This window comes from Notechis scutatus, chromosome 1 (assembly GCF_049901735.1).
Source record: "Notechis scutatus isolate UNSWTSFEM ecotype Mainland chromosome 1, rNotScu1.2, whole genome shotgun sequence".
In the NCBI taxonomy this organism is placed as follows: domain Eukaryota; kingdom Metazoa; phylum Chordata; class Lepidosauria; order Squamata; family Elapidae; genus Notechis; species Notechis scutatus.
In genome coordinates, this window is record NC_142009.1 from 297,651,851 (window position 1) to 297,665,052 (window position 13,202).

Sequence of the window (13,202 nt, forward strand, 5' to 3'; positions counted from 1 at the left end):
TCTTCTGTCTGTTTTTGGCTCTTTTTGTATCTTGATTGGCTGGCAGCATTGTGTTGCTTTAATGGAGGCCTTTAGTGCAGCTTGGCTTCGGGTAAATGGACGGCTATCATTAGTTAGGAAGCTGGGTTTCATCTGGGTGCCTGGTTGGGATGTGTTTGAGCTGGAGGTATCAGGGGGATCTGTTTGTGCCCAGGTGTTTGCCTGGCTTGTGGTGTGGAGATTTTTTGTTTGTGAGTGCAGGCTTCCAAATGATTGACAGCCTGGTGGAATCATCTCTTCTATTCATGCTTTCTGGTCTTTTTTTCAATCTCTATGGCTTCTCTGATGATTCTGTGATTAGGGTTTTCTATAGTGGCCAGGGTTTTGGTGCCATTGAAGTTGATGCTATGACCTGTGGCTTCCATGTGTTGGACTAGTGAGGAAGTGTGTTCCAGCTTTTTGACTGCATTTTTGTGTTCATCCAGGCGGGTGCTTATTCTTCTATTGGTCTGTCCAATGTATGTGGCCGGGCATGATGCACAGGGGACTTCGTATATGCCTTGGTTTTCCAGGTCAATTTTATCTTTGGGGTTGCTAAGGATGGCTGCTATTTTTCTGTCTGTTTTGAAGGCAGTCCTGATGTGATGTCTGTGTAGTACCTTACTAATTTTGTCTGTAGTACCTCTTATGTAGGGCAGGACAGCTGTTCCATAGGTCTGTTCATCTTCTGGGTCTCTATTATGTTTCAGTGTGTTTTTGTGGATCAAGCTGGTGATTTTGCTTTTGTGGAAGCCGTTGGCTGTCAGTACTTTAGTCAGGGTGCATAGTTCAGTCTTAATGTGTGTCTTGTCTGCCAGGCGTTTGGTTCTGGTAATTAGTGTTTTAGCCACGGAGTTTATCTGTGCTGGGTGGTGGTGGGATTGGGCGTTGAGGTAGCGGTTGGTGTGGGTTTTCTTCTGGTATATGGTGTGTCCTAGTGTGCCATCTGTTTTTTGTAGATTAGTACATCTAGGAATGGTAGTTGTTTGTTTGTTTCTGTTTCCATGGTGAACTTGATTTTGGGGTGTGCGCTGTTTAGGTGTGTTAGGAAATTGTTTAGGTTTTTCTTGTCCATGGGGCCAAATCACGAATGTGTCATCGATGTATCTTAACCATAGTTTGGGTTTGAGGATGGCATTGGCCAGGGCTCTGGATTCGAATTCTTCCATGAACAGGTTTGCAATGACAGGTGACAGTGGTGATCCCATGGGAGCTCCTTCTATTTGTTTGTATCTTTGTCCTTTGTATATGAAATATGTGTTGGTTAAGCAGTGTTCTGTTAGTTCCATGAGGTGTTTAGCTGGTTGGTATTTATTTTTGATGATTTCAAGGGTCTCTTTTATCGGGACTTGAGTGAATAGTGAAACCACGTCAAAACTTACAAGCAGATCTTCTTGCTCCACGTGTAGATCTTTGATCATTTCCAAGAAGTGGTATGAGTTTTTTACATGAGAAGCTGCTGTTTCAGCATGGGGCTGTAGCTCTTTTGCTAGGTGTTTAGCTAGTCCTCACTAGTCCAACACATGGAAGCCACAGGTCATAGCATCAACTTCAATGGCACCAAAACCCTGGCCACTATAGAAAACCCTAATCACAGAATCATCAGAGAAGCCATAGAGATTGAAAAAGACCAGAAAGCATGAATAGAAGAGATGATTCCACCAGGCTGTCAATCATTTGGAAGCCTGCACTCACAAACAAAAAATCTCCACACCACAAGCCAGGCAAACACCTGGGCACAAACAGATCCCCCTGATACCTCCAGCTCAAACACATCCCAACCAGGCACCCAGATGAAACCCAGCTTCCTAACTAATGATAGCCGTCCATTTACCCGAAGCCAAGCTGCACTAAAGGCCTCCATTAAAGCAACACAATGCTGCCAGCCAATCAAGATACAAAAAGAGCCAAAAACAGACAGAAGATATTAGAGACACCAATCAAGCAGAACACAGCAAACTCCGAGACCAATAAACACAGACCAAGACTCCCAACCAATCAGGATGAAGAAAAACCATTCTGGCACAGCAATAGGCTGCCCCAAATTCAAATCTGAAACCACTGTAAAAGTCTGACTCACAGACGGACACAATACAGAAGCCTGATGATGGCAGATGAGATTCTGCTGAAACGTTGCTACAACTTTAAAAGAACAACTACAATGACGTGGGAAAATACCCGAACCAAGCCGAACACCATACATGTAAGTACCGCGAAAACTTAAGAAAACAAATATCAAACCTCTACGGGAGGAAATAAACAGCCAGATCAAAACCTACGAGAAACTGGAAATTAAAAGAGCAGGAATACTATGTGACCTCCAATTCCTATGCAGCTGCAGAGACAACAATACTACACCAACCTGCTTCAAATTAACATTTCATCAAAGCACAGCAGCCACTAAACGTATCCTGAAAAGAACTGAAATGGCTTTACTAAGGAACGAGCTCCACAATAAGAGATTCCGATTAGATCAGTTAAACAAAGATTTGCTAGCACTACACCTGGAACTGAGCAGCAAAATCCACCCTCTACTTTGGGACAAGATAAAACAACTTACAACTTGGAGAGCTGATTCTGAAGGCATTTACAAACAAGAAAAATTATTGAAAAAACTAAAGAAATTAGAACATGACAAGAAAACCCCAACAACTCACAACAACACCTGAAACAATTAGTGCACAACGTTTCCAACAGAGAACTCACCAAAACAGAAACAGATGTCCTAACCAAAGGATTCAATTATGCTATAGCACCCCAAAAATCCCCACAGAATCCATCATATGTGCAGTAGAATCCAGCCTAACTAAATTAAATACAGATGAAGCTGATAAAATAAGACACCAAGTTACCAACATCTTATGCACAAGCAAACCACCAAAAAGCAACTTACAGAAAAATGAAATCAAAGCACTACAAACCCTGAAAAGAGATAGCAGCATAATCATCCTCCCAGCAGACAAAGGGAATGCCACTGTAGTAATGGACAGAAAAGACTACGAAACAAAATTGACAGACCTACTCCAAGACTCCACATACAAACCCATAAACACAGACCCAACCACATATCTGGAAAAATTAACCAAGAAGAAAATTATAACCAGCCACATAAGCAAAGAGATCCAACACGCGATCATACCCAGAGAGAAATCTTCCAGATGCCCCAAACTATACGGCCTCCCAAAAATACACAAAGAAGGCATACCTCTCAGACCCATAGTCAGCTCCAGAGGAGCACCACTACAAAACCTAGCTAAACACCTAGCAAAAGAGCTACAGCCCCATGCTGAAACAGCAGCTTCTCATGTAAAAACTCATACCACTTCTTGGAAATGATCAAAGATCTACACGTGGAGCAAGAAGATCTGCTTGTAAGTTTTGACGTGGTTTCACTATTCACTCAAGTCCCGATAAAAGAGACCCTTGAAATCATCAAAAATAAATACCAACCAGCTAAACACCTCATGGAACTAACAGAACACTGCTTAACCAACACATATTTCATATACAAAGGACAAAGATACAAACAAATAGAAGGAGCTCCCATGGGATCACCACTGTCACCTGTCATTGCAAACCTGTTCATGGAAGAATTCGAATCCAGAGCCCTGGCCAATGCCATCCTCAAACCCAAACTATGGTTAAGATACATCGATGACACATTCGTGATTTGGCCCCATGGACAAGAAAACCTAAACAATTTCCTAACACACCTAAACAGCGCACACCCCAAAATCAAGTTCACCATGGAAACAGAAACAAACAAACAACTACCATTCCTAGATGTACTAATCTACAAAAAAACAGATGGCACACTAGGACACACCATATACCAGAAGAAAACCCACACCAACCGCTACCTCAACGCCCAATCCCACCACCACCCAGCACAGATAAACTCCGTGGCTAAAACACTAATTACCAGAACCAAACGCCTGGCAGACAAGACACACATTAAGACTGAACTATGCACCCTGACTAAAGTACTGACAGCCAACGGCTTCCACAAAAGCAAAATCACCAGCTTGATCCACAAAAACACACTGAAACATAATAGAGACCCAGAAGATGAACAGACCTATGGAACAGCTGTCCTGCCCTACATAAGAGGTACTACAGACAAAATTAGTAAGGTACTACACAGACATCACATCAGGACTGCCTTCAAAACAGACAGAAAAATAGCAGCCATCCTTAGCAACCCCAAAGATAAAATTGACCTGGAAAACCAAGGCATATACGAAGTCCCCTGTGCATCATGCCCGGCCACATACATTGGACAGACCAATAGAAGAATAAGCACCCGCCTGGATGAACACAAAAATGCAGTCAAAAAGCTGGAACACACTTCCTCACTAGTCCAACACATGGAAGCCACAGGTCATAGCATCAACTTCAATGGCACCAAAACCCTGGCCACTATAGAAAACCCTAATCACAGAATCATCAGAGAAGCCATAGAGATTGAAAAAGACCAGAAAGCATGAATAGAAGAGATGATTCCACCAGGCTGTCAATCATTTGGAAGCCTGCACTCACAAAAAAAAAAATCTCCACACCACAAGCCAGGCAAACACCTGGGCACAAACAGATCCCCCTGATACCTCCAGCTCAAACACATCCCAACCAGGCACCCAGATGAAACCCAGCTTCTAACTAATGATAGCCGTCCATTTACCCGAAGCCAAGCTGCACTAAAGGCCTCCATTAAAGCAACACAATGCTGCCAGCCAATCAAGATACAAAAAGAGCCAAAAAACAGACAGAAGATATTAGAGACACCAATCAAGCAGAACACAGCAAACTCCGAGACCAATAAACACAGACCAAGACTCCCAACCAATCAGGATGAAGAAAAAACCATTCTGGCACAGCAATAGGACGTCATTGTAGTTGTGCTTTTAAAGTTGTAGCAACGTTTCAGCAGAATCTCATCTGCCATCATTAGGCTTCTGTATTGTGTTCATCTGTGAGTCAGACTTTTACAATGGTTTCAGATTTAAATTTGGGGCAGCCTATTGCTGTGCCAGAATGGTTTTTTCTTCATCCTGATTGGTTGGGAGTCTTGTTCTGTGTTTATTGGTCTTGGAGTTTGCTGTGTTCTGCTTGATTGGTGTTTCTAATATCTTCTGTCTGTTTTGTGGCTCTTTTTGTATCTTGATTGGCTGGCAACATTGTGTTCCTTTATTGAAGGCCTTTAGTGCAACTTGGCTCCGGGTAAATGGACGGCTATCATTTGTTAGGAAGCTAGGTTTCATCTGGGTGCCTGGTTGGGGTGTGTTTGAGCTGGAGGTGTGTTTGAGCTGGAAAAAAACCATTCTGGCACAGCAATAGGCTGCCCCAAATTTAAATCTGAAACCATTGTAAAAGTCTGACTCACAGCTGAACACAATACAGAAGCCTGATGATGGCAGCTGAGATTCTGCCGAAACGTTGCTACAACTTTAAAAGCACAACTACAATGATGTGGGAAAATACCCGAACAAAGCTGAATGCCATATATGTATATATATGTGTATGTATGTGTGTGTGTGTGTGTGTGTCTATATATATATATATATATATATATATATATATATATATATATATATATATATATATATTCATTCATTCATTCATTCATTCTTGGTATTAATCTCTACTCATCTGGTATTAATTAATAGTATTAATCTCTACTCATCTCTACTCATCTGGGAAACAAAAGGAAATTTTATTTATTTATTTGATTTTATTTATTTGATTTGTCAATTGCTTACAAGATAATAGGTATAAGTTTAAACATGAGTAAGAATACAGGAAATAGGTAAGAATAAATAGGACAGGGATGGTAGGCATGCCCCTTACAGACCTCTTAGGAATGGGGTGAGGTCAATAGTGGATAGTTTGAGGTTAAAGGAGTGGGGATTAGAGGATGTAACAATAAAGTCAGACAATGTATTCCAGCATTGACCACTCTGTTGCTGAAGTCATACTTTCTGCAATCAAGTTTGAAGCAGTTTACATTGAGTTTGTATCTGTTGTGTGCTCTTGTATTGTTGTGGTTGAAGCTGAAGTAGTCATTGACTGGTAGAACATTGTAGCAGATAATTTTGTGTGCTACGCTTAAGTCTAACTATAGGTGATGTAGTTCAAGGTTGTCCAAGCCCAAAATCTCAAGCCTGGTGATATAGGATATTCTGTTGCAAGCAGAGGAGTGTAGTACTCTTCTAGTGAAATACTTCTGGACTCACTCAATTGTATTAATGCCCGATATACAGTGTGGATTCCAGACTGAAGAGCTGTATTCGAATATTGGTCTAGCAAAAGTTTTGTATGCTCTAGTTAGCAATTTGATATTTCCGGAGGAGAAGCGTCGTAAGATTAGATTTACAGGTCATTTGATTTGAGAACTCCAAGGTCCTTGACAGAGTGAGGATTGTCAATGAGGTCATATCCGCCTAGTTTGTATTTGGTGTACTGATATTTTTTACCAATGTGTAGGACAGAGCATTTGTTGGTTGAGATTTGGAGTTGCCAATTGTTTGACCATTCAGGCACATAATCAAGGTCACTTTGAAGGACAGTATCATTGTTGGTGATGTTGAATAGTTTTATGTCATCTGCAATGAGGATGCAGTTGCTTATAAGGTCGTCGCAAAGGTCATTTATATAGAGTATAAAGAGTGTGGGTCCTAGAACGCTGCCTTGGGGGACACCACTGTTAACTGGAGCAGGGTTTGATATAGCACTCCCTATTTTTACTATTTGTTGCCTGTTTGACAGGAATGCAGTCATCCATTTATGAAAGGATCCAGAAATGCCGTAAGAGTTTAGTTTTAACAGTAGTTTGTCATGTACCACTGAACCAAAGGCTTTGCAGAAATCTATGTAAATTGCATCTATAGCTTTACCCTGGTCAAGTAGAGTAGTCCATATTCTTTTGCAGTGTAGGAGTTGAAGATTGCAGGACAATTTTTTCCTGAAACCAAATTGTTTTTGGGAGAGTAGGTTGTTTGACTCTAAGCGGAGGGTGATGAATTGGTTAATGATTGATTTCATGACTTTGCATGTGACACAACACAGTGAGATTGGTCTGTAGTTTTCAACCAGGCTTGGATCACCTTTTTTGAAGATAGGGATGACTGAAGCTAAGGACCACAGGTTTGATAAGGAGCTGGTTCTGAATGATATCTCATATATAATGCTTAGGGGTTCTGCTATGGCAGAGGAGAGCTTTTTTAAGAAGTATGCACATAATCCATCAGGGCCAATAGATAGTGATGGTTATATAGATGTCCTGGACATAGCATATAACTGATGCTTGAGCAGGGTCCACAGTATTGTTGGGTCACTACATATTCTCTTCATGACCTATTACCTTCTGGGAGGAGGCTTCATGGTATCTGAAGCAGACCATCTCAATTCAGTCACAGTTTCATTCCATATAGTAGCAACCTCGTGAATTCTCAAATTTCATCTATCTATCTATCTATCTATCTATCTATCTATCTATCTATCTATCTATCTATCTATCTATCTATCATCTATCTATCTGCAAGAAAACAATCATTCAAATAGCATCAAAGATCTCAGTTCAATCCTGAGCTACATACAATCCATTTGCTATTAGATTTCACCTAGTTCCCTCTCCCTCCCTCCCTCCCTCCCTCCCCCCTCTCCCCCTTCTTTCTTGCAAAATTTTTGTTCAAGCTCAATTAGCTTATTGACATTTTCTCAGAGCTGAGAGTTTCAGAATGGTGTAAATGCACTGAATGAATGATGATGAATGTTTGGCCTTTTCTGTTGCAACAGTATGATTGGTATGTCTGCTATTCTTTGTCCACACAAGGGAAAGGGAAAGGAAAGGCAGGAGGGAGGGAGGGAGGGAAGGAAAAAGAAAGAAATTCTATGCAATGTGCTTTTTAAGTTTTTTATTTGCACTTGTCTGTTTCTTTTGTGATGAATACATTATTGTCCCTCTACACCTAAAGAAAAATTTCCTCTGTAAGCTTCTGAGATTCAAAAAAACTCAGAATTATGTGTGTTATTTGTTAGAAAATCTTTTCAAGTGTTTCCCTTCAACAATGTATTGAGTGAAGCATCTCTTGGAAGCCACTTTGAAAAAAATGAAACGAGAATCTGGATTACACAGCATTGTGATACTTTGGCAGCCTCCTCTGGCACTTCTAGTAGCTAGAAAAGATTTCTATATAATATATATTGAAATCCCTTCGCACAACACTTATGACAGAACTGAAAAAAAGTGTAAAAAGTGCCTCAAAAAGCAAATAGTATTATGCCTCAACAATGAAAGCTACATCAACCTTGTACACCAAATTGTTTCTTTGTGATACAGAATGGAAGAGGGATCAGTAGGTGTCCTATTTTATACCAGTTTTGTATATAAAAAGATTAAAACTAGAATACCCAAATGTCACTCCCTTGGAAATAATTCATGCTAATTATTTATAATATAATTTTTAGGTGCTCTTTTGTATGTTTGGTAGTTATGAAGAAGACGCAAAGTGTTCCCTGATTTATTTCCTTGTTTTTTCTTTGCATTTTGTCCCATTTTATCAGTTAACTTTAAATATTTAAAACTTTAAATGTTTTAAATATTTGCTGATGTTCAATAAATAAACAAACCTCAAACTATTTTTTTCACTAGCTGTGATTTGCGTGCTCTGTATCTGGAAATAGGGATGGACTGGGAATATTCTGAGTGCAAACTTAAATGGAAATTAAGTGCCCCCTTTTATGTGTGTTGCACATAAAAAATAGATGGCGATTTAATTGTGCTGTTTTGGACCTCATCTTAAATTTTCAACCAGATGCTGCAGACATCCTTGTAAATTCAAAATTCAAAATTTGTTCTAGTACGTCAATGGAATGGAATAAAAAAATCCAATCTGGCATTCTCTTGACTGAGGGCAGTTGGAATCTTGTAGTGTTTTGCCCTTCCAGAGTTTCAATGTTTTTTCAAACAGCTTTAGATTGCTCAGGAACTTCTATCAGGTCTGTATCAGGTTCAAATAATATTCTTCTTTCAGTATTGGGAAAACTGGCCAGTTTTCTACCAAATAGGAAAAGCATTCGGTTTCCACAATGATCCAACAGAGGCTTATGGAACTTGTGCAAATAAGATAGACAATAACAACCTTTCACTTTTCTTTATGTGGAATTGAGCCACCTTTCAAATCATTTTAATAGTTTTACTTTCTTCTTTCTTGACCTATACCTTTTTATTCCTGCAATAATCAAGAATAGGGTGGGTTGACGTGACTAAGACTAGAAATACACTAAAACTTTAGCATACCTAATAGTTTTGTGTGAATGTGTATGTTTCATTTTCATCTATCACAAACCCCAGTTTTCTTTCTGATTCAGTCAACTCAGACCTCATTAGTACAACTGTTGTCACGATTATCCCAACCCAATGCATTATTTGACAACCAGAAGCATTATTGTAAAAAAATTGTTATTTCAATATGCATAGTATTCTGCATCAAATCTGGTAATATTTTGAAGTTTACTCTGAATCTGTCATTTAATTTGAAAGTAAAGATGAAGTCCTCACTGACTGATTAGAAATAGAACGATGAATCAAAGTATTGGGAATGAAATGCCAACGAACAATACTATGGGTTTCTTTTGTGAGGTAAATTTTGTCCTCTCACTGTCCGCATAACATTTTGCATTGCCAAGTATTTCATTTCACTGCCTGTGGTTAATGCATTTTAAGTATCCAATTTTTTCCCAGTAGTTTAGAAAATATTTTCTGCAGTTGACAGAAAAACCAACAAAAGAAAATCAACATCTCTCTCTCTCTCTCTCTCTCACACACACACACACACACTATCAAATCAATGGCAGGAAGCATTCAGGGACCTCAAACTGTTTTCTTGAATCAAATATAAGTTCCTAAAGGGCCTAATTAGAAAGGCAATAAATCATTCAGTTTCTTCATTTGTGAAATTCTACTCATGGCAAAAGCCTTGTTTGTTTCTATCTGAGTAGCTTGTCTAGAATGAGGGCACTGAAGTCTCAAGGTGGAAATTTGTATGCACCATTTGCTCGGCAAGTCACAGAACAGACTGTGAATCCCATATGCAGTGGTAACCCTCTCTTTCTTCCTCTTTCCCTTTAGGGAAGGCAAGCATCTTGGATGGTAGCCCTATGGAAAATGCACAGAACAGAATCAGCAAAATAAAACTAGTAAAGAATTACAGAAATATGCAATTGTTCGTGGGTGAAAACACTTTTTCGATAAAGGGGGAAGGAACTATTTGCTCAAAGATAGTAACCTTGATTTGCTCTTCTCTTTGAAGTTAAGAAATGGGCTGGGCCTTGGGGGATTGGTTCAGACTTGCATATAAATTCACAGAAGTTGCAAGCCCTCACCAACTGTGAGTAGGGAGAGGAGGAAGGATCGCTCCAGGGACACTAAGGTAGGTTTTCTTGAGGCCAGCAAGTTTTAAATTGATTTCTTTAGGGTCCCTGGTAAGCACTACTGAGTCTGGTCTGTATTCCCCAAACCGTATTTTTAAATCATTCTAAAGGCTGAATTGGCTTGTGCTAAAATGCCCTGTTGAATTCAGTTCAGACCTTCTCAGCAAATGTATAAAGTTAGATATATTTTTACCCCACCTCTCCAAATGGATCTCTTTACACATACAGATATTGAATTACATTTGCAGTTCCAGTCCTTTTCACTGTTCCTTCTGCTTTTAAATAATCAGGGGAAAATAGTGTTGCCAGCAAACCTGACTTCACTATTCACATCTAACAGGTGGCTAAGGCTTAGGATAAGATTAGTCCATGTATGAATCATTGAAGTTTCTTATTTCTTCTTTGGATGTCTCAGACTCATGAGCAACCTGACCATTTTGTCAAATACCATAATAGCATCTTACTACTACCTGAGGAGTTTGATTTCATATACAGTGGAGGGAGCGGCATGTCTAACCTTTGATCAAAATTATTAAAAGAATTGGGGTTGTAATTTCTATCCATTTTGTGGCAGGAAACATGAAAAACTATACTGAAATTTTGGAAGGAAGGAAGGAAGGAAGGAAGGAAGGAAGGAAGGAAGGAAGGAAGGAAGGAAGGCCTCAAGGGGAAAGAAAGGAAAACCTTGGCTACCTTATTATTTCTAAGAGAGTGACACTCACTTAATTTCATGTGAAGAAATCTCCTGGCTTTTCTATTGTGATATCAAGAGAAATTGTCTGCAATCTACAGTACTTTCTTCTCTATATCATATAAACTAGTGTATCTAGTCTCTCTCTCTCTCTCTCCCCACCCCCTCTCTCTCCTTACATTTTCTCAATACCTTCTGGTATTTTTTTTTCTTGTAGTTTTTTTTAATGGTTTAGCTTTCTCTTCGTTACTCTCTTTTTCTCACCATATACTCTCTTCTGTTTTACATACCTGTAAATCATTCTTATATTACATGTTAAAGGATATATAAACTTATATATTTAGCAATATAATGTTTTAATCACTTGTACTGTAATGATTAATGATCTGTATAATCTTACTTGGGACTAAATAGTCCTAAATTCCAAGTAGACAACTATAGAAAGAATGAATGAATGAATTTATGTATTTATGTACTTATTTATTTATTTGTTTGTTTAATCTAATAATATACATATAGATGTATATGTACATATATATCTGCCAACTCACACATAGTGACTCTGTATTTGGCGTTTTGTTTGGGAAGGAAGTTTAATAATGCTGTCATAGAAAACCAAAGTAAGATATAAAGGAGGGAGGGAAGAATGGAGATGTGAAGAGAGAAAGAAGCTGAATGTGGCCAAGGAGCAAGCAATAATTTATCAACTAGTTATAAAGTTCATAATATTTTCCATTTTTTTAAATAGTTCAGAAATAATCCAGATGGCTATGTAATGGTTAGAGTGTGCATGAAAGCAAAGATTCTCATGAAATCCTCTGAAATTCACAGCTTGATGTTGGATCGTCAATACTTCTGATCCTAACTTCACAGGTTGCCTTTAGTTTCTTGGAAATATGTAGAGTTTATAAATTTAAGAAAAACAGAGAAATATAGATAACCCTGTTTTATGGCCACAGCAGATCTAGGTGGGATATGTATTTTGATTCCCAGTGCATGTTATGCTGCATTAATGAAAATTAAATGCACAGAAGACTTTACAAGAAAACTGACAGATCAGTATTTTTTTCTATTCATAGAGATAGCCTCACATTACTTTTCACTAGAACATGATGATACTTCGTCAGCTTTTTTTTTCCACCTACTTTTTACATTTTAAAAATTCTCTTGTGCTATAAACATTTTGGATACAAGAATGTAATTTGTTTAAAACTTTGATGGCTTGCCAAATCACTGTGAAAAACATTTTTGTTTAATGACTACTAGTGGGTGCCTAAACATTTTACAGCTGAAAGTACCCCAACACTCCAATTAAAGTCATTATTTAGATGTGTGAGATAGCATGGAATGCTTATCCCACAACTAAGGATGTGTCTGTGTTTAAATAGGTGTTGAATAATATCTAAGTGCTCTTTAGCTGTGGATACTTTATGTTTTAAATCCAGTTGAGGCTTGGAATAGGAAAATAAATGAAAGGTTTTAATTGAATGTAAACACATAGCTAGTGATTGAATAAAAAGTTAAAACTTAGAAAAGTTTCAGCAGAAAATTTAAAAATCATTAGCACTACAGAAAAGTTTATTTAAAAAACAAATGAACACCATTTCACACTACTAATAATAATGGCTGATCACCCTGAAATTGTGTTTTCCCAAAAATAGCCCTAGTGCTTATTTTGGAGCCCCCCCAAAAAAAAAAAAAGATTGGTCTTATTTTGGGGAAAACATGGTAATGCAGCTTCACTCATGTACTCACACATTTCCCCCTAGTCCCTCTGCCACTATCACACCCATGAACTCCCTCATTGGCTTTACCCCCTTGAATCCTTTCTCAGTCCCTTACATCTTTGCATACCCACCCCAACCTGAAACCTTTATGCTTCCCATGCAACCCCATGTAGCTTCAGATACCCTCCAGGATTCATATCATACCACTCACACATCTTCTCAACACCACATGCACCTTCTCTGACCCATACCATACTTCTTATGCACCCCTAATACTCTTTTACACCCTCCCTGATTCACATTGCTCTCCCTGCAACCTTGCAAATCGTCCCCAATAT

General features: G+C 38.7%; 1 long non-coding RNA gene across 1 annotated transcript in view; it reads left to right on the top strand.

Moving 5' to 3' along the window:
- Nucleotides 1–10,410: 10,410 nt before the first annotated feature.
- Nucleotides 10,411–13,202, top strand: part of LOC148133449 (uncharacterized) — a 54,241-nt gene continuing 51,449 nt past the window's right edge. The window contains exon 1 of the long non-coding RNA XR_015747396.1: nucleotides 10,411–10,445. This is a non-coding gene — a long non-coding RNA (uncharacterized LOC148133449). The remainder of the gene's footprint in view (nucleotides 10,446–13,202) is intronic.